A 20,873-nucleotide genomic window follows, 5' to 3' on the forward strand; every position below is an offset into this window, starting at 1 on the left:
AATGTCTGACCTGGCATATAACTCTGAGTGGGTTAAGCGCAGTCGTGCTGTTTTTAATGCATCAAAAACTCAGTTCTTACTTCTGTCACCCTGATAGAATCCTCCGCAGGAGTATCCTCCATTTTTTTTTTTTTTTTTTTTTTTACAATATCCAGCTAAGGCATGCATCATCTTTAAACATATCTGGGGTTTCATTCTCTTGAGATTTATCTTGGAAAGATCATATTGCCTCTCTTGTAAAATCCGCTTCCAAGAGATTAGATGTGCTAAGCTGACTCCGTGCCGTCTTAACCCCTACACAGTTGTTGACTTTATGCACGGGTTTTACTTGCCCCTGTGTATAATACAAGTCTTGCTTGTGGGGAGGCTCCCCACATACAGCTCTTCACAACATGATGGAGTCAAAGGATTTTCGTCTCATTAACTCTCCTCCTCTTACTTGCTCCCTTCAACCTCTGTCTCTTCACCGCACTGTTGCACTATCTCATTTCTGTCGCTACCTTAATGGTCACTGCTCCTCTAAACTGTCTGCTTGCATTCCTCCACCACTACGGAGGGCGCGTAGCACTTGTTTAGCAACAAACTCTCATCCCTTGTCTGTCGAACTCTCTAATTCAATAGTTAACTGTTACTCCCAGTCCTTCATGTATGCCACAGGTCAGTTCTGGAACTGTCTTCATTTGTCTTTATTTCCTACTGCCTATGATATCCAGTCTTTCAGACGCAGTGTGGTCATGCATTTCAAACGGATCACGTTATTGTGGAGGTGTTTATGACCATGTGGTGATACTTCATGTCCATTTAAATAGTGTTTATGACTAGGTCCACGTTGTCATATTTATGACCTGGACTTTGTGGTGGTGTTTTTGGCTATCGTTTGCGGTGATGGTACCTTAATGATCATGTAGCAGTGGCAGTTATCAAGAGGTGGTGTGTTTATGATCATGTGGTGGTATTTATAAATATGTTGTGGTGTTTGTGACCATGAGGAGGTCTTTGTGATCTCTTTTATGTCAGTGCTATGTTAATGTGTTTTTTATGATCAAACATGTCCATGAATAAGTGTCGCTATGAAGACACTTTCTGTTTCTTGCTTTCAAAAAAAAAAAAAAAAAAAAAAAAAGACGGTGAATACTGTAGTGATCTGCATCGTCCTCTCTAACTTACGACATTGCATAACGGGAAAGCATCAGCATTAAATTTTTTTAATGTGATGTACACTACTGAGTTGCATATGTGTACTTCTTTTTTTTTAGAAATTAATTAAGAGCAAAGCAGGATTATTATTTTTTCTTGTTGAATGAGGACGGTGCAGGAGAGGGACGCCTTCACGTGGTGGCGTCAAGCCTGGTGGCTTCAGTCCCAAGGTGTATAAACGCCCTCCAACAGCGTGTTGCGGGAGAAGGACTAGTTCAGCCTTCATTCAACTGGGTTAACGTTCATTTGAAACTGTGACATCAGTAATAGCAACAACAGTTCAGGAAGAAGTTTTTGGAATCTGATGATGGCAGGAAGAGGGGGTGGGTCGTGGAATGTGGACCCATGTTTTGGGGGGTGCGACCCCCAAAAAATGTTGAGAACTGCTGCTCTAGCCAGTAACAGACGCAATGGAGTGTTGGTGCTCTGTGCTTCCTTGCTTAGCCAGTCTTGCTTTTTTATGTATAATTTTGAAAACAGCAGGATGATTGGATTAAATGACCTTAAGGGATTACAACTGTCGTCGTTGACCCTGAGGAATTAATATTTGCCTGAGTATGACGCAAAATTTTCGAAGTTTCACAAGATAAACAGTGTTAACGACGCAGACAACAACAGTGTCACTCGCTCATACAATACAATCAGGAAAACGAAAGATAACCAGGCATTGTCAATTGATTAACTGAAAGCCAATCAGTTAGCACCACCGCCGTCTGATAAAGTGTGCGGTGCTTCCAATTGTCCTCTGCTGTTATTGCTGTCGAGCCATTTGTTGTGGAGCCTTCTGTTGTGGAGTCATTTGTTTCGAAGCCATCTGTATTGGAGCCATCTGTTTCGGAAACTTCTACTGTGGAGGCATCTGCTGTTTGAACCAGGATGGACAACACGGGGGAGACTAGCGAGGTGACCATCGATTCACCATATGTTGTAAAATTCGGATCAGACCCACTAACCAGCCAAGTTTACGACGCTGCCACCACCCCGACTCAGGAGCAAGTGAATGCAGGGTTACCAGAGACGAGCCAAGAGACCATGCAGGCTGAAGCGGCCCCCATTGTAGCACAACCGTCCAGTCCCGAGGTTATCACGCCCACCACACCCGTCACGCCCACCACACCCGTCACGCCCATTACCCCTGTCACGCCCGTCACTCCTACTATTCCCTCCCCCGCCCCTCCACCACCCGTCGCCACCACCGACACCACCAAGAAGGTCAGTCTGATTTTCATCTTTTCAGTACGTTAAACCTCTTCAGTATAGTGACTTTTTTTTTTCCCTTGTCACCTTCATTCGAGTGGTTAGCTGAGTAGTTAGTATTGTTGGCTGTGACTCTGCCGCCCCATAAATGCCAGGGTTTGAACTATGGTGCAAGTATTGACGCGACAAGTCCCAGTTGTCCATCCACCCTATGTAGATTCGCGAGGTTAAACGAGTTCTTAGGGTAATACACAGGGGAGGTAACTATGGTAACATTGATGATGCAGTAGTCTTTTACTCCAGGAGAGTGAGTGTATAGTCCGCCACAGGCTTATGAGCACCGCTGCTAAGTGCCTCAAGGTGTCTGTCCCCATCTACATGTTACCCCTAGAGGATTCCATCTAGCTTTGACTTTTCGAATTGAAGTGGGTACATATGGCTTTTATTAGCCCCCTCACTGCCAGAGGTATGTCATATAAGCTGAATGGAATTTTCAGATGTTAGCATGAAGTGTATATATATATATTTATATAAATATATATATATATATATATATATATATATATATATATATATATATATATCTATCTATCTATCTATAGCCCGACGCCCTAATCCCGCAAAGGGTGGCCGCAGACAAAACGCCTCCAAGTCACTCTGTCACCCACCATTTGACTCCCCTCCCCCAACTCACCCCCTCCCTCATATACCTCTCAACTCCATCCCTCCACCTCATCCTCGGTCTACCCCTCCCTCTCCCTCCCTCCACCTCACCTACATACACCCTCTTAGTCAGTCTTTCATTCTCCATCCTCTCCACATGTCCAAACCACCTCAGTGTATTTCTCCTAATCTTTTCAACCACATCCACATCTACCCCACAACGTTCCTTCACTTCTTCATTCGTCAACCTGTCCCTCCATGTCACTCCACATGCTCCTCTCAAGTTACTCATTTCCACTGCTCTCACTCTTGACTTGTTCCCCTCTTGCAAGGTCCACGCCTCGCTTCCATACGTCAGGGTAGGGATCACAATACCATCATGCAGTGACTTCTTAACTTCCATACTCACCTCCCTATTTCTCATCACTGCTTTCAGTGTGCCAACAACCTTCCTTCCCTGCTGTACCCTTTCACGTACTTCATCCCCCAAAGTTCCATCCTTACTCATCACACTACCCAAGTACTTGAATGCACTCACATTCTCCATATCCTCACCATCCAACCTCACTGCACACTCTGTGACTTCATTCCTCTCAAACACCATAACTTTACTTTTGTTTACATTAACTTTCAGCTTCCTCCTCCTACACACTGTCCCAAATTCATTCACCAAACCTTGCAACTCCCATTCATCTTCACTCAACAATACTGTATCATCAGCAGTATAATATTATCTTCATCATCCGGGCCTCCTTTCCCACTCTAGGGCAGGATGAGGAGTAGCAACGTCTAGACAGCCCAAGTTTGCCCAATCCAATGGGCCTCGCTTCCATTCACTCATCATTCAAGCCCCCGGAATCCTGGCTCTATCTGATACTCTCAAAACATCCACCACATTCTTTAGCTTCATATAAAAGTATCCGATAGAGTAAATCCGGACGCTGTCACGTTACACATTCATTCATTCATTCATTGCCAGACGCCATGTATCCCACACGGGGTGGCCAAGGGCTTAGAGTTAATTGTTTTACAGGGAGGGGCACTAATCCTCCACCAACCCCACTTGACACGTAGGGATGCCAACAGCATCTGGGTGTTCCCAGGCGGTCACCCATCCAAGTACTAACCAGACCCAACGTTACACAAGGGTGTCAAATCCCTGATCATGCACTTCTCCCAACATTCATCCAGCCAGCTCGATCTCTTTGTCAGTTCCCTAGCCTCACCGACTTCCATACCTGTCCTACTCACACACTCATTCACCATATTCCTCCACCTTCTCCTTGGCCTACCTCGCCTCCTCCCTCCTTCAGATTCGCTCAGATATACCTTTATCACAACTCTATTATTGTCCATTCTCTCCGCATGACCATACCAACTCAGTACACACTCTCCGATTTTGGTGTCTACTGACTACCTCACTCCACATCTTTCACGAATCACATTATTTCGTATCCTATACACTCTCTGTACTCCACATACATTTCTCAGCAGTCCCATCACCAATGCTGTCACTCTTGACTTTTCATTTTCATGCCACACCATAGTCTCACATCCATATTAATAAAGTTGGCGCTAAAGCTCTTTCACGTAAGCCTCGCACAGCTGCAACACTCAAGTCTCTGTTTCTTATCAATGCCTTTATAGCACCAGTTACTTTCCTTCCTTGTGTCAATCTACTTTCCACTTCTTTTGCACTTTTTCCTGTCTTTTCTGTCACTGTATCCAGGTATTTGACCTCACACCAATTTCAGTCTCTCTCCATTCACTGCAGCATCACACTTTGAGTCACCTTCTTTCTCAGTAACCATCACTCTATTCTTTTCTACATTTACTCTCAAGACACGACGCTCACAGACATCAGTAAAACTCTGCACTAGTCTGCCAAGTTCTTTTCCGGTATTTGCACGTAGTACTATATCATCAGCTTACAACTAATTTGAGATATTCCATCCATCATCATTCATTACCAACGCCATCCCTTTCTCCATTACTCGTGTTTTTACTTCTGTCATCACCCCATCCATATATATATTGAACAACCATGGGGACATCACACACCCTTGTCGCACGCCCACAGTGATCGTGAACCATTCACTTAGATGCCCATTTACCCTTACACATGCCTCACTACCATCATAGAAACTCTTGACGGCACCTAGCAGCTTACCATCTACGCCGCACATGCGCAAAACCTTCCACAATCATTCTCTGTCGACTTTGTCGTATGATTTTTCCAGATCCATGAATGTCATAAACACCTTATAGTCCTTCTCACAAGTCTTCTCCATTATCTGTCTTACTGCAAATATTTGATCCACACATCCTCTGCCACTCCTAAAGCCACCCTATTCATCACTCACTAGGACTTCTGATGTCTCTCTTACTTTCTCTGTAATTATTCTTCCATATACCTTCCCAACCACACTCAATAGACTTATGCCACGATAATTCTTGCACTCACTTCGCTCACCTGTACTTTTGTACAGGGATACAATCACAGCCTTTTTCCACTCTGCTGGCACATTTTCACTCATCCGTGCCTTCTTACATATCTCCAACAAACGCTTCATTCCGCTCTTTCCACTACACTTAATCATCTTTACATACACCTTATCAACCCCAGCTGCTTTCCCATTTTTCAGCAGCTTCACAGCGTTCTTCACCTGTGCGAGTGTCACGTTTCCTGGCACTGCAAAACCAATCATGTTTACAGTGGCTCTGCTCTCTCTGTTCCCATTCATCAGGCTTTCTAAATATTCGTTCCATCTGGTCCTTACTTCATCTCCATGGGTTAATATTCTACCACTTACATCCTTCACACTTTCACATTTCTTCCACTGTCACTTCTACATTTCCGTACTTCTTTCTAGAATAACTCTCAATTTTCAGAGTAATTTGCATTCATTTTTCTTCCTAGATCTTCATTTACCTCCTCCTTTTTCCTCTTGTCTCTTTACGTGCTTGTTGCTCTCAGCATATTAAGTTCTTATTTCAAATGAACCCCTGTCTTGTAACCACTTCAACCACTTCTTCCGCTTTTCCTCCACAGCTCTCTTAACCTCTTCATCCCACCATGCCCTACCTTTCTTCTTTGTTGTTACTCTTGCCACACCACACACCGCTTTAGCATTTCTAACTAAACAATCCTTATATGCATTCGACAGGCTGTCCAGTCAATTTCATTCCAATTCACTGATTCTAACTCCTCCCCTACTTTGATCCTGTATTTATCTGCCATTTCTTTGATCCTCAGCCTCTCGACTTTCAGTCTTTCTCCCTGACTGCTCCTCTCTCTCCTGATCCACCTCACTCCTCTCAGCTTGATCTTGCATACCACAATCATATGATCTGACAGACCTCCACATCATCCTCTCACGGCCCTCGTATCAGCAGCCATTCACGGCATCGACCTCTCTACTTGCACGTAATCAATCAGGCACCTTTCAACACAATTCCCGTTCCCTCTGTACCATGCATTTTTATGTGCATCTTCGTGTTTGAAATACGAGTTACAAATGGACAACCTCCTTTCCTTACACACATCCTTCCGTCGCTTCCCATTATCATTTTCTCCTGGTACTCCATTACAACCCATTATGTCATCCTTAGGACCAGTGCCTACTCTTCCATTCATATCGCCCATTACGATCACTTTATAGCTCCTGGGCATTTCTCCCACTGCTTCATCCAGCTCATCCCAAGATCTGTCTTTCTCTCTCCCGCTCCTGTCATCACACAGTGCATACGCTACAATCACTGCCACTTTCACCTTCTCAAACTTGAACTTGACATACATACATCTCGAGCTGACACATTTGTAATCTTTCATTCCACTATGCCACATCTCATTCGTCAACAAATTAACTCCTTCCTTGCATCTTCCTCGCCCATTCATGCCCGATCTTACACATTTCACACTCTTCCACTCCTCCACTTCACACTCTTTCATCTTTGTTTCACACAGTGCCATCACGGCATATCTCGCACTCCTGAACACATTCACCATTTCCACCCTCTTGCTATCCTCATTCACACTTCTCACCCTCCACATGGCCATGCGAATCAGCCCATTTGGTTGGGGCCCTGGGCAGCTAAAGGGCCCTCCGCGGCTCTCCGAAACGTTTGCCATGATTAAGTTATTTTAGACAGGGGAATCTAGGGGACACTTAACCCGACCAAAAAATCCGGTTATATGGTTACCACCCAACGTAGTAAATTGTTTCCTGGGTACAGGAAACCATTTGGCGTGTCACTCAGTGTAGAGACCATAAGGATGACTGCCACCATCAACCACCAATATATAATATGTAAAATATATATTCAAATACACACACACACACACACACACACACACACACACACACACACACACATATATATATATATATATATATATATATATATATATATATATATATATATATATATATATATATATATATATATATATATGTGTGTGTGTGTGTGTGTGTGTGTGTGTGTGTGTGTGCTTGCATGCGTGCTGAAACAGATTATCGGGCAAATGGGATTGACAAAGGAAGAAGGTGAAGAGGAAAAATAGTGAGTGGAGCAAGTGACGAGGTGATTCTGTCATAGCTATCCCTTGTCGGGAGGCCCTCAGGATTAACAGGATGTTGGAGATGTTGATTTTAGCAGCATCTGTTTGCATAACCGTACGCATTACAAATTCAGTGTTTGAAATGCGAGGAGGGTTGGAGGGTCTGACCTTCTCAAATATAATGAAAACCCATGGAATAGAACATAGAATACGCATGGGACTCACCGTGGGTCATAAAAAGGACCTCATTTGTTATGACGGATATATTCTGCATATATGATAATTCTGAACGTGAATAAAAACATAACATTTATATTCATTGTGAAAGTTAGACACAGCGATTTATTTGCAACCTATAAACGATATTATCACCTTATGAAGAAAACTCAGATTGCCAAGTTTTGTAATATTTTCGGAAAACTTATCACATGATTATTTTTAGCCACCCTGGCTTTATTCTGCGATGTGGTTTTATGTTATCGAATTACGTGTATGTATGTTGACTTTATTAATGAGTTTCAAATCTAATTTCAAAGAAAATTTAGAAATATGCACCGTCAGAGCTAGCGATTAAGGGAAGACTTTGAAGATGACAAACACCATACATATTTAGTTTTTAAAAATGTCTGTGATACTGGGAATACTGCATCCTTAGCCTTTGAATAGCGATTTTGTTTCCGTTACCTGCTGCATATGGCCACATAATGGTCTGATTTTAATAATATTTACCAGAGGGTGCTTACACTTGCTTCCTCTCTTCCCTCTCCTTACTTGGAGGGCCGCCTGTGTCGAAGGTGATGACGCCCAAAATACACTGACGTATTTCGCACACAGAACAAAATAATTACTGTTTAACAATGATACACCATGCGACTTGAAACAACTTTCGCCATGATGTAAAGGGCTTGTTCATTTTTCTGGCCATTTTTACTTGTGTCGCAAGGCGGCAGGTATGTGGCAGCAGTATGAGGTCTATTTGTTGGCAGTTGTCAATGTTGTAATTCTTGGAGAAAACCTACAACACCCTTCTTTACAAGAAGAGTCCTGCCCCATCATCCCAACTCATTTTGCCCACTCCTCTCTGTCCAAGCACCCTGCTTAAAACATGTAACGGAATTCTTTGAATTTCCACCAACAACACTGCTTCACATATAATTACTGCCTTCACGTGGTGGTTAACGTTGCTGTTGTCGAAACTGTCGTCGTTGTTGTTGCTGGTGATGGAGAAACCTAAATTTCACCTTCACAGTTCACACCACCCAGTCCTGAATTACCTTAGTAAACATATCTCAGTTACTGCACCTATGGAGATGATCTGTGTGCATGTTTTCTTAAACAGCACCTGATGTGGCCTTTATTGACCTAGCCTACCCTGACGGCCTGACCGCTCTTTTCAACCCAGCCCACCCATTTCTTCTGTGATGGATTGAATACTGTAACAGTGACGGCTTCAAGTACTGGACGACTTTCAACACTATATTCACAAGGTTTACTTCCCCAACCCTAAACTTAGTTTAGCTTCATAATTACAATATGCTGACAGTGTTCAGGGAGTTGTGGAAAAATTTTTAGCATTGGAGCCATAGGTTTCCACCTCGGCCATTAGCTATGAATTATGAATGCATCAAACTGAACAAATGGACAAAAGAGGCATTGAACGAGTGAAAACATACGAGTATATGAATGGCTACAGCACAGGAGCTGGAATAAAATGTTTGGAGTTATAAAACCAAAGCGTTATTTGCACATATCAATTTTTTGATGCATCACAGTACGGTTATTTATATGTAGAGGTTATGAGTAAAATTACGTCCCCTTACTGAAAATGCGTTCTTCACCACAGCGCACCACTGACTGCCAAACCCCAATCCCTGTTGCCTGGGATATGCCGTGTCTGCATGGAACATTCATGAACACATGGTCACTGATCCTCCGCTGTATGACCCCCTGTTATGTATACCAAGGCCTTTATTTGTCCCCACAGGTAAAAATCGAGAGGGGTATGATCTGGGACCTTGAGTGACCTGGTAACAGGGTTTTGAATTTGAGAGAAAATAATCCTTCCACCAATACTTGAGTTTATAATACCAATCTTCAGATATTCCTGCTTCTTTTCTGTAATTCATGTAATCACTCGTTCAGTGTCGCTTTGGCCCATTTGTTCAGTAGGAAGCATTGACCCTTTCTATGTAGCTGGTGCACTTGAGTAGCTTATTTACGCTAGCACCAGATGATTTTGCTTACCTGAGCGGAATCCAAGCAGTCAGAGGCAGTTAAACTATCTTCAGTAATCCTTTCGTTGCTATTGGTGCACATAAAAATTTCATTTAAGCTGACACCAGATGATTTTATTCAGCTCTTGAACATCGACTGCAGCTACAGGGTTAGAAATTCATAGTTAATGACCGAAGGAGAAACCTACGAGTCCAGTACTCCAGTTTTAACACAGCTACCTGAACATTTAATATTACGAAACTAAGCAGAAATGGACATTTTATCATGGAGTATTGTGATTTAGAGTTACCTAAAGAATTCACCCTCCAAAGAATGACATGCTTTGCTGAAGCATCCTGTCTCTATGCGTTTGGTACTATGTTGTCACGACGCCTTGATCTCGTTAGTGTAATTAATGTCATACATCTACTAAACACTCCACAGTCTAACCACAGTGAATATTAATGTGACAAAGGTCATAAAACAAACAGATCGATAATCAGAGTTAACTTTCACTTACGTTTGCCGTCATTCATGCTGTGACCTAACACTTTCATTCATTCATTCATTCATTGCCAGACGCCATGTATCCCAAACAGGGTGGCCAAGGGCTTAGAGTTAATTGTTTAACAGGGAGGGGCACTAATCCTCCACCAACCCCACTTGACACGTAGGGAGAAAAGTGTTCCAGGTAAGGTCCCACCGAGACACGAACTCGGATTGTTGGATTCAGAGTCCAAAGTGCTAACCATTACACCATGGGACCTAACACTTCATAATCAAATTAGAGTGAATATTACAGTGACAAAATTAATATATATATATATATATATATATATATATATATATATATATATATATATATATATATATATATATATATTATAATACGTAATTGTTCTGAAGATTTGTTTCTCCTGTACATTGATTAGAATCCTTTACAATTATGGCCCTGGAACAATCATGATGCTTGTGAAGGACATGACTAAATCTAAACTTACCGGAGTCGTATCTAAAATTGTTCTTAGGCAAGATACAAGATAAACAAGTCTCAGTAAATTAACTGTTGTCACAGGTCGCTTTGTTTTTCTCATTTTGTTACGTTAATATTCACTTTGATTGTGAAGTGTATGGTAGTTGCATCAGTGAACACAACGTATGTACAAGCAGCCTTATTCATAACAAGAGTATTCCCGAGGACGAAGTCGAGGGCCTTAGCTCGTTGAGCCAGGGTGACAGTATAGCGTCCGTCTGTTCGCGCGCTAACGGCCGCAATTATTAATCGATTTTGATGATTTAGTGTCAAATGAATCCTCTCATTCAAGTCTGAGTGGACAACACGCTCAGAGCAACCCTAAGGTCAAAATTACTAAAAATTTCTTTATCTACAAGGGTTCAAACATAACACTGGTATCACAGGAACGTGCGTTCAAAATGCAGTAATTTATGTCCTCGTCACAGTTTGGACACAACTCACTAGAAACTGGCAAATTGGAAAAAGCTGTAAATGCACGCTTGTGTCGCCGACTCGTTAGGTGATGGAGGCAGGTAATGAGGTAAATAAGGAGGTAAATACTTAATGAAACAGGGAGGTAGGTAGGTAGGCAGGTAGTTTGATAGGGAGGTGGGTACTGGGTAGGGAGGTAGGTAGACAGGAAGGGAGGTAGGCAAGGAGGGAGGAAGGGAGGTTGGAAGTGGGGTAGATAGGGAGGTCGGCAAAGAAATACCTAGGGAATCGAGTGAGACGGTAAGCTGGAAGGAAGGTAGATAGGTAGTTATGAAAGAAGATAGGCAGAGAAGAATGTAGAGATGTAACCAGTGAGGCTGGGCAGTAGGTACGTAGATAGACAGGTAGGTAGGTAAGTAGAAAGGTAGGCATGTAAATGGATAAGAAGGTTGATAGTAAGGTAGGTAGGCAGGTCGACCGATAGAGAAAGAGGTAGGTTGAAATTTTGGAAGACGGGGAGGCAGGTAGGGAGTCAGGTGGATAGATAGGTAAGCTGGTAGGTAGGCAGGGAAGCAGCAAGGGAGGTAGGTAGGGAAGCATGTACAGTATGTATGTATATACAAGGTAGGAAGGCAGGTAGGGAGGGAGGTATAGGCAAGTTGGGAAGAGAGACAAGAAGTGCAAATTAATTCTTTATATGCTAGAGGAATAATTTGTAGCTTAATTCTTCCTAGTGAAAGGATCACATTGTCCAACAGAGTGGATGCAAATCCCGAGATCATCGCAGAACAAAGAACCTGCACACACGACAAAAATAATACGAGGCTTCATCTTTGGGACTCTAGCATGACATCACTCAGTTAGTATTCAAATTCTTTGTTTATATTTTATGTTGTGGAGCAACATTAAATTCTGCATGTAAGATACATAATAAAGCCCATGCCCGTATTCATAAACTATTATAACCAGTTTTAACGATAAGGAAGTATCCATGCCAGTTAAATACCTCCATGAATCATAGAGCTTTTGCTTTGTTGTATTTTTCACATTATCCGCTCTAGTCTAGTTGTCTTGTACTTAATAGCTATTTGGATTAAGCTGATAATATAGAGAAGGAGCTTAATGCACAATTTAACCTCAAAAAATGTATGAATACGTCCCATGGTGGGTGTTTTAAAGGAGTCTGGGGTATAAATCTACTTTTTTTTTTTTTCGCCGTGTGATGAGAAGGAAGCGTAATAATATGCCCTAGTTACAATCCGGGAACGTCGTCTTCGTAGCTTATTTCTGCTGCTATCAGGCAATGTTAAGTCAGATCAGGAGAGCCCCAAGCAAAGAAGTTAATGAAAGTTAAACTTATATCTAGTCCATCCAGTTAGAAAACTCTGTCCCAATCTGAATATAAGAGTCTGTACGTAACAAGAATAGAGGGATACGCGTCACCGGGTTGAGGGAATAAACCCATGCAGTCCAGGACAACAGTTGGTGCAAAAATTCACCTCTTTCACTTCTCCATTGTCTCTGTTGGCTCATATTCCGAAGCTAAAAGAGGCTTGGTATTCCTCTACTCTAGATGATTCTCATTAATACGATGCGTCAGAGAGGAGAATGATGGATGTGCCCCTGGGTGTTCCGTAGGCTCAGAGGAATAGTAAGCGAACGTATCCCTGAGTGTGCAGTGGCTGTGGAATGAACTACGTGAACCGGAGATGGGCACCAGGAGGGCATGTGGTACTGACATCGAACGTGCTTGATTATAAACATACAGTACGAAAGGATATAGGTTGATACACAAGTTAAATCGTACTTAAGCACTGGGTAGATCGTCTCTCTCTCTCTCTCTCTCTCTCTCTCATCTGCAAATTTCATCATAAACCTAAGCCACCCTTGTGTATCGACTCTTTAACTAAGGCATGTTTCATTTGGTATGAGTTAGATGAAGGGAGTACATTTAGATACTGTAGCTTAGGCATACGTCAGACCAAGATATTACGTGTACTTATGTATTTTAACGCACCCTCAGCTGAATTAAATTGCCTGGCGTTAGCTGGAATAAAGTACTTGAGTTGTCCCGGCCATGAGAGCGTTAAATAACATTGTGTGGGCAACCTACTAAAGGTAAATATGTTAGATAAGGACAACAGTGGTTTGTTTACATAATGGAGGCGGTGATTGTCCGATTGTTGGCTGTTTAGGCGTAACCATTGAAAGTCAAGGGATGTTGGCCACCATTTGGATATTTATTTGTCCTCCATTGCCAACCCAAGTATGCTTTAGAACTAACCATTATGTGTTTAGAATTTCGTAGTTAAATGCATATCAGGTGACTCATTATTCAAAACTTGTAAATTCTCGGCTCAGCTTCATATAAAAAGTAAACCAAAGAAAAAAAATGAAAAAAAGTGATTCATTATGACCATGGGAAAGAAACTTTCTTTGATTGCTAAACTGACCCTCTCATGATGGAGATAAATATAGTATTCTGTTTCAGTTAACACATTTTTATTCAGCAAAAAGTAAATCAGAGGAATTGATAGTATTATTACTGTCAACATTACCCCTCACATGGCACATGGCCGGGACAACTCCAGTATTCTATTCTAACTTACGCCAAACAATTTTGTTCATCTGGGAGTGAATTATAGGATCCTGAGAGGTGCAACCCTAGTTAAGTGCATCTCCATAGTCCATACATTATTCACCCATTCATTTGTACACTATTCGACAACTCTTGTTTCTTCAGTGTCTATACCACGTTTAGTCACACATTCACATAGCCTATCACGCCTCCTCCTCCTCCTCCTCTTCCTCCTCCTCCCTTATTTTTATTCTTATTCTTGTTTGGTATTCCTTGTCACCTTCTGCCTTCAAAGTCTCTCTTTCAGTTCTCACCTTCTCTCTGCTGGCTAATATTTCAAAGCTAACAGAGACCTGGTATTTCCCTACCTTTAGATAATTCTCATTGATGCGATTTGCCAGGGAGGAGAGTTGAAGCTGCACACCTCCCAGCTTCCTACTTCCTTCCTGTCTGTCTCCCTTCCTACCTAGCTACCTATATATACCCTTTTCACCACTCTGTTCAAATCTCTTCTGTAGTGTAACTGTATCACCGTCTCTTCTGACCTTTGATAATAGGCATCCGTTCTCCACATGTTTCATAACCTATCCATCCCATACACATCACATTCCTTTGCCCTTTAGCTGCCATGACGTATTTCATATTTTACACATGCTACTTTCAGACACGGCTACTCAGTCTAGGAGTGGATTTTTCAACTGGAAAGGACTTCATCAACTCGCTTACTATTGCGAGGTCCTTCGGTTCTTCAACTAAAGTGCCTGACTGAATTGAAAAACACGTTATCGGTTGAAGGGGTTAGCAGTTCTTATCAGGTCAAATCAAGTCCATTCGGAACACATCAGGTCAGATAGGATTTGATCAGATCCATCTAGATTAATTCAGGCCCATACAGGCTTATACGAGCCCATTCACATCCGGAGCCGTATATATTTACATAACTATAAGCTGCGTGTTGCCACGCTGGTGTGCCGAAGACGATGTCTTCTTGCCTCGTATAGCAGATTCTTTGTTATACGATACTCTCAGGTTTTGCAGCCACTCTGTTAGACAATGTCATCCTTAAACAGGGAGGTATTAAGCTGCAAATTAGGACTTTAGCATATATAGGATTATCTTGCACTTTTTGTAGCTTTTCCCTTCTTACTTACCTCCTTACCTACTTTATCTTCCTACCTACCGTACCTCCCTGCCCACCTATAGACTTCATACCAGCCTCTCTGCCTACCTACTTCCATAATACGTTCTTGGCTCCTTCTTTAGCTACTTTCCTGCCTGCCTACCAACTTACATATCAACTCATCCGACTCTCTACCTTCCGTCCTGTCTATCTACATCTCTGCTTACCTCCCTACCGACCGCCCTACCTATCTCCCTGCCTACCTACCAACTTAAGTATCTACTCACCGGACTCCCTACCTTCCTTCCTGTCTACTTACATCTCTACCTACCTCCCTGCCGACCGCTTTACCTAACTCCCTGCCTACCTACCTCTCTACCTGCCTATCTACCTCCCTACCTGCCTTTCCCTCTACCTTCCTCCCCGCTGACCTACCTACCTTCCTAAATATCTACCTGCCTCCTTGGCTATATACCTACATACTTCTCTGCCTGTCTCCCTGCGTACCTTCCTACCTCCCAACCTTCCCACCTACCTGCCTTCCTACCTACCTACCTACTTACATTCCCACTTGACTCCCTACCTACCTCCCTACCGACCTTCTTACCTGTTTCCCTGCCAACCTCCTTACCTACCTCCCTTCCTGCCTACCAACCTTGCTATTCACTTCCCTACCTGTCTACCGTTCTCCCTACCTGCCAACCTACCTACCTACCTACATACCTACCTACCTCCACCACCTAATGAGCGATACAGACGCGTGTTGAAAGTTTTTTGCAATTCGCCAGTTTATAGTGAGTTGTATCAAAGCTGTGATGAGGGCATAAAATACTGCATTCTGAACGAACTTTTTCAATTATGCCAGTGTCATGCCTGTACTCTTGTAAATGAAGATTATTTTTTTTAACATTATGAACTTGGGGATGCTCTGAACGTGTTGACTACTCCGACGAAGGCACACCGACAAATGACAATCACTCATTTGGCACTTTAATCGTCAAAATCGGTTCAAAATGCGACCACTAGAGCGCGCACAAACGAACCGAAAACTCATGCCGGCTCAAGCACGGCCCTTTGGGATCAGCATCAGCCACTTGTTTCTTAAACCACTGTATTCACCACACCCTTAACGCATTTACCTCCCTTTTCCGTTACTGCTCTTACATACTTAAACTCTTTCACTACTTCCAGACTCCATTCACCTACACATTCGGCTACATTGTGAGTCCCATACTCACTCGTTAGACACCACGAGTATTTACTTTCACCAACAAATATTTCAGACATCACCGCTCACAAGCAAGATTCTGAACCAGTCTACAAAGATGCCATTGACTATTAGCAATCAAAACAACATTATCTAAATACAAAATATTTGAAATGCAGTACTGTATTCTACCTCGCGCCATTCATCATGAAGTTCACTCCCATCCATGCAACTCCTACTTTGACATTTCTCATAAGTCCATTCGTATACTAAATGTAATGAACACCCATAAAAGCATCACACGCTTTTCTTTCCAGAACTATACTTTTTATTTTTTTTAAGCCCTAACTTGGCCGAAAACTGCCATATTTCCATCTTGAATGCAGAATTATAGTAAGAGATTAAGACTAGAACATGATGTTAGTCGCGAAGAAGAAATATGGAAAGGGTTTACAGCCTTAATATTATCTTATTCTGTCACTGAGGTACATGAAATAGGCTGCATATGGGCAAAAGTATGAACCAAGTTAAGGCAAAATGCTACAATAATGAACCACTCACTCAAACATCTATCTGTTCTCACCCATGCTTTGAAACCATCATAAAAGTTCATTACAACATGAACCACGTTCCTTGTATTTTGACACTTCAAAATGTGACATCCTGAATAAACAGCATAAAATTCTCACAAAACTTATCAAAGCAATGAATTATCGTTCAGTACAAAAATAAATAAATAAATAAATAAGTAAATAAATAATACAAATAATTCACCTTTTTATACATGTGTTGTCTTGGCATAACATTAAGATAAGCTAATCGGGCTGTAATTTGTGAGGCTTTTATCACTTATTAAGATAAGTGACAAACCTATACTGATGGCATATGCATACTCTGACAAACACACAAACATAGCCAACATAACACATCGACTTTCGCTCACATCTCTATCCCCACTTGTACTCTGCCAGCACGAGAACCTCTTAATTCTGGCTATAGCTCTCCTAGGAAACGGTTCGGTACGAGTGTGGAGTTAATATGAACTGTTGTTGATGCATATACTGTAATAGATTTAGTATATAGAAGCAGTGGTAGTTCATTTGCGTTCCTCTGCGGGATTGGAGAGTGACAACCATTAATAACCCTTCCTTATACTGGCCAAGCCCAAACGGGATAGTGGTATCTATACGGAGAGTGATGCACATGAAAGTCATATTGTAATGGTTATGAATGTGTATTAGTCTGTATTTGCCATCAGTAGAACCTACAGGATGCGAACACTTACAAGCATATGGAAGGGTCGCGGCCACGTGAAATGTTTGCCACGGCCTAGGTCTAAACCGTAGACGCAGGGCACATCTTGATAGCAAGTCGAGCTAGGTATACCACCATGCCAGCGTGTTTGATACAGATACGGATGTAAGCAATGCTGTGTGTGTGTGTGTGTGTGTGTGTGTGTGTGTGTGTGTGTGTGTGTGTGTGTGTGTTGTAGTAATGTATTTTTACTGACTTTTACCATTTTCATTGGCAACAACCTCTTTACATTTAATTATTGCAGTTACTGGACAATTATATCAAGTTTAGGAAAGATCTCTTAAGATTAATGAAATCTATGCATAACCCCTTCAAGTCTCACCAAAGCTGAAGGCACTGTCTGATGATAGTGAAAGCGTCAGTTACGTTGTCATCAGATTGAAGGGGTAAAAACACGGTTACATATTGAAAGCTGTGAATCTACCGTAGCTCCTCTCCTTATCTCCGTCATTCAGTAGTTCACGTACACACACACACACACACACACACACACACACACACACACACACACAACATACTTCAGTAAAACAAATTTGGAAAAGAAAAGGGATAAAAGTAAAAAGCAAAATGATGATTTCTACCAGGAACTGGTTGAAGTGGAGACTCACGATAGACTGGTTGAACGTGTACACAAACTAGAAATGGCTTTCAAAAATGAAATGGATGAAATAAAGAAGCAAATGCACTTGCAAAAGGAAGAGATAGAAAAACTAGGAAGGGAGGCCAATAAGAAAGACACAACCATCAGTGAACTAACAGTGGAATTGAGTATGCTAAGGAAGAAAGTGAGTGAAATGGGAAGTACAGTAGTCAATCACGAGAGTGTTATGGAAGAGTTAAAAAATGACACAGAGACAATTAGACAAGCAAGCAGTCTTATGGACCAGAGCAGTGATATTGAGGAGAAGATAACACAGGTGAATGAAGCTGTGCAAAGCTACAAAAATGATGTAGAAACCACGTATGCTGAAATGGTGAAAGTAAAGAAAGACTTAGAAACAAGGGTGGAGGAAAAAAGCATTAAAAAGGAAGTGAAAAGAATAATCCAAAACAATCCAAAGTTAGTCAGAGATTCAGTAGAAATAAATAAATCAATAGTAATCACTGGTATAGAAGAGGAAGAAATTAAAAACAAGATCACTAGAGACAAAAAGGAGATGGCAAATGTAATGAGCTTACTGAAAGAAGTATCAGAGGAAATCTGTAGTAAAGACATAGAGGAACACAAAAGGTTAGGGAAATACGAGAAAAGCAAGACAAGACCTCTAAAGGTGACTTTCCAGAGTGTGAACACTGTGGAAGAGATACTAAAAAATGCAAAGAATCTTATGGAAAAAGAGGAGTTCAAAAATGTATGGATAAAAAGATGCCTAACACAAGAGGAACTGGAATTACTGAAAGAGAAAAGGGAGGAAGCAAAAACAAAAAATGAGGGAAGATCAGAAGAGGACAAGAAGAAAATTTTTACAAAGTAATAGGATTGCAGGTACGAAAGTGGTACACAAACAGGATGGAAGAAAAAGGAGGAAGTTAGTAGAACCATGTCATGGCAAGTATATAAACAAGATGATAAAGTTGATGTACTCAAATGTGGATGGAATGGTATCTAAATTACTAGATGTGAATGATTATGTCAGAGAAAATGAACCACAAATAATATGCCTAACTGAGACAAAATTAACACCAAGGATATCCAATGACATACTAAACTTAGAGGAATACAATATATGGAGAAGAGACAGAAATTTAAAAAAAGGAGGAGGAATTATAATATCAACTAAGAAAAATCTAAAAGTCAAGGAAATAAACCTAGATATACCATCACAAGTAGAACTGATTGCAGTAGAGATCGACACATCTGAAGGTAAAGTAATTGTAGCCAATTTGTACATGCCACCCAGATCAAACACACGGGAAAGAGACGAATATGAGGACCTGGCAGAGAGTACAATTCAGAGTATAAGATCCTTGCTACATAAAATGGAAGAGAAATCGGAAAGAATTATACTAACTGGGGACTTCAATACAAATATAAATTGGAATACTCTAGATATAAATAGCCAAGAAAGCTGTTGGGACCAAAAGCTCCTGGATCTCGTACAAGAGTTTTTCTTAACGCAACATGTGAGGGAAACCACTAGAAAAAGAGGACTTGATGTACCTTCAGTGCTAGATCTAATATTTACTAGGCAAGAAAATGACATTGACAGTTTAATATATCACCCTCCACTCGGCAAAAGCGATCATGCAGTACTAAATTATAACTTAAGGATAGCATATGACATAGTAAACAGCAATGACAGTTACAAAAAGAGCCTAAACTATAAAAAGAGAAATTATCAAGACCTAAAGAAGTATTTCTTAGAAGTTGATTGGGAAAATGAGCTTAGAGGACAAGATTTAAATGCTGTATATAAAAAATTTTGTGAATTTTATGAAATAGGAGTCCAGAAGTACATCCCACAGCACAAAGAAGCAGATAAGAAAATACAGAAATGGTTCAATACGGAATGTAAAAAATCAAAAGAAAGAAGAGATTTGTTGTGGAATAGATACAGAAGACACAATAGTGAAAGGGCGTATAATAATTACAAACAGGCAAGAAACGACTATACAAGAATAAGGAGGGAAGCTCAAAAACAGTTTGAGGAGGATATAATAAATAAAAGTAGTGATCAACCAAAGCTGTTTTACAGCTATATCAGAAGCAAAACCAAAGTAAAAGATATAATACAATCCATTACGGACGAGGGAATCACTTATACACAAGAGAAAGATATTTGTGAAGCACTAAATAAGAATTTCCAATTAGTTTTTACAGAAGAAAAAAATTTTGAGAGGGACTATGTGGAACACGCATGTCCACACATACTACCAGATATACAAATAGCAGAAAAAGTAATACAGGAGGAGTTAAGCAGATTAGACAGAGGAAAAGCAAGTGGTCCTGATGAAATTTCATGTTGGGTGTTACAAGAATGTGCAAAGGAGTTAAGTAAACCATTATTTTTAATTTTCAAGAAATCCTTGAGTCAAGGGAAACTACCTGATATTTGGAAAAAAGCAAATATAGTTCCCTTATTCAAGAAAGGAAATAGACAAAATCCTCTCAACTACCGACCAGTATCACTGACCAGTGTTGTAAGCAAGGTATTAGAAAAACTTATAAGAAAAGCTTGGGTAAATCATCTAGAAGAACACAGTATGATAACAGAAAGACAGTTTGGTTTCAGAAAAGGAAAATCATGTGTTACTAATTTGTTGAGCTACTATGACAGAGTAACAAACACTATACAGGAAAGGGAAGGATGGGTGGACAGTATCTATTTAGATTTCAAGAAAGCTTTTGACACAGTACCACACCAAAGACTTTTA

General features: G+C 41.1%; 1 non-coding gene across 1 annotated transcript; it reads right to left on the minus strand.

The window, feature by feature from the left end:
* Positions 1 to 10,526: 10,526 nt before the first annotated feature.
* TRNAQ-CUG (transfer RNA glutamine (anticodon CUG)) lies at positions 10,527 to 10,598 on the minus strand. Its single transcript has one exon. It is a non-coding gene; the product is annotated as a tRNA-Gln (tRNA).
* Positions 10,599 to 20,873: the final 10,275 nt, after the last annotated feature.

Source organism: Coenobita brevimanus, chromosome 94 (genome assembly GCF_032717465.1).
Source record: "Coenobita brevimanus isolate Jiangsu-jjx chromosome 94, ASM3271746v2, whole genome shotgun sequence".
NCBI lineage: Eukaryota > Metazoa > Arthropoda > Malacostraca > Decapoda > Coenobitidae > Coenobita > Coenobita brevimanus.